The sequence below is a fragment of the Sphaerodactylus townsendi genome, linkage group LG05 (assembly GCF_021028975.2).
Source record: "Sphaerodactylus townsendi isolate TG3544 linkage group LG05, MPM_Stown_v2.3, whole genome shotgun sequence".
NCBI lineage: Eukaryota > Metazoa > Chordata > Lepidosauria > Squamata > Sphaerodactylidae > Sphaerodactylus > Sphaerodactylus townsendi.
In genome coordinates this window covers 31,406,486-31,408,580 of record NC_059429.1, presented here as the reverse complement: position 1 = coordinate 31,408,580, position 2,095 = coordinate 31,406,486, and the positions used below count along the sequence as shown (strand labels likewise).

Here is a 2,095-nt window from a genome sequence, read left to right as displayed (position 1 = left end):
TAAGAGCAGTGGGAGAGATCTATCTAAGCAATACTACTATATTGCTATCTTTATATTGTATTTCTTTAAAGCATAATTTCCAGTTCTTCAGCGTTGCTCACAAGGGTAAGGAGCCAACTTTGGATGTAAATGAAGATGGAATAAAATTTTTTTGCAGTTGCATTAACTTGCTTTTCCAGCAAAAATGTGGACCTAATATATCCCCTAGGCCCTAAACCTAGTCAATAGTGTCAATGTAACCTCAGCTTGTGGGTTCTGTGGGGCAGTACTTGGAATGAGTTGCAACAACAATTTTTAAACAACAAAATGGTTTACTTTTCTTTACAATTAACACTTTTAAAACATCAACATTTAACGTTACAATTCAAGGTCCTGTTCAGGTTGCATTTCAAGTCCTTCTATTTATGGAAGTTCACTGATATTGCTAAGTCGAAATTCTTTTCTTGCAAGTTATTGGCTCCTGAAGACTCCAAGGGCTTGATGAATGGGGTGCAACATGATGGAGGTATCCAGGAGAACTCTCTACCCATTACAACCACAAAAAGAAAACCCTGAAACAATAAACTCCAACATTTACAACATAGCAAAAACAACAACTACCTTCCCAGTAGTTCCCAACAATATTGCAATTACCTTAACAAGGTGTTAAGGGCTTATAGAAATCAAGGTCCGAGTCTGGTACCCTTGTCTTCTGCAAAGAGCTCTTGCAGCCTTTCTGCTGCTCTGAGTCTCCACCCCCTTGCTGGGTCAACCCATTCTGGGCCAACCCCATTCTGGGCATGGGGGTTACATCAACAGCAATAGAAAATAGAGAGCTCAGATAGGATTAAAGTGCAATATAGAATAAGGATAATGTTGGGAGAAACAGTACCTTGTGTGTGTGTTTTCCCTTTGCACATAGAGCAGGGTGCACGGAGGCTGAAACACAGCAGAGCTTACCCAGTAGAGGCTGCACACAGGGGAGCTTACCTGGACAACACGTGGATGAGCTTGGGAGAGAGAGAGAGCTTAGGCACAAAAGAAAGTCAGAGTCATTTGTAGTTTCTAATCTATTAAAAAGAGTATTTATTAGTGAACTCCATTCTGGATAGAAAGGTGGAGAGATAGGTTCACTAACTATCCTATTCTAGCTGGATGGAGACGGATGGGCAGGAGACAGATCCTCTCCCTAGGCATGGTGAAAGTAAGATGGAGAATTCTGAGAAGAAGGCGGAAGCAAGGGAGGAAGTCCCTAAGAGTATCAGTCTACTTCAAAGGACAGGATCAGCATGATAGAGTAAAGGTGACAAATTCCTAGGCCCCTTTCTAGTCACTGGCTATCTAGTAAAAACCCCTCTATAGGTTGAGGCACGAAACAGCGTAAAGTCCCTTTCTTCCAACTGGTAAGAGTTGACAGAAGTGTGCAGGTGAAAATGTTCAAACCAGGGAGGGGGGGTCTGTCTTTGCTCAGGATGCAGAGGTGTAGCTGGGCCAAACTGCGCTCAAAAGGGAGTGTGTTTTTCCCACCCCCATGGCTCCCTCTAGTGCTCCCCCTTCATGACTTCCCCCACAGCACTAGCCTTTTCCCCACCCTTCCCACACTTACCTATGTCCTTTTCTATTTCTAGTACTTTTTGAGGCTGAAAAAAACTGCCTCTTCACAGTTCAGGGAAAAAACTACCTGATGAACTATACTTCCCAGGAGACCTTGTGAGCCCCACGGTCTCCTGGGAACTGTAGTTCCTCAGGCAGTTTTTAGCCTGAACTGTAAATAGGCTGCTTTTTTCAGCCTCAAAAAGTACTTAAAAAAGAAAAGGAATATAGGTAAGTGTGGGAAGGGGGGCGGTGTGTGTGTGTGCTGCAGGGGGGGCACAGGAAAAAGGGGGAGGGGCCAGGGGCAATTTTCCACCCCCAGGCGTGCACCTGATGCACAACGCACCCCCCGTCCCCTTGGCACTCCACCACTGTCAGGATGGCCTTGCAAATGGCACTGAATTTCAGCAGGAGCTCCAGTGCCAAAATGTGATGCTTCCTATGGTTCCTATTTAATAAAGCCATTGATGAACTGCATTAGTGTGAATGAAACCTTTCCCCGACCAGAGCAATACAGCTCCGT

The 2,095-nt window shown here is 44.7% G+C and overlaps 1 long non-coding RNA gene across 1 annotated transcript; it reads right to left on the bottom strand.

Moving 5' to 3' along the window:
- Nucleotides 1–291: 291 nt before the first annotated feature.
- LOC125432434 lies at nt 292–687 on the bottom strand. Its single transcript, XR_007244471.1, has 2 exons — nt 634–687; nt 292–551 (listed from the first exon to the last, which is right to left on the bottom strand). It is a non-coding gene; the product is annotated as an uncharacterized LOC125432434 (long non-coding RNA).
- Between the last annotated feature and the right edge of the window lie 1,408 nt (nt 688–2,095).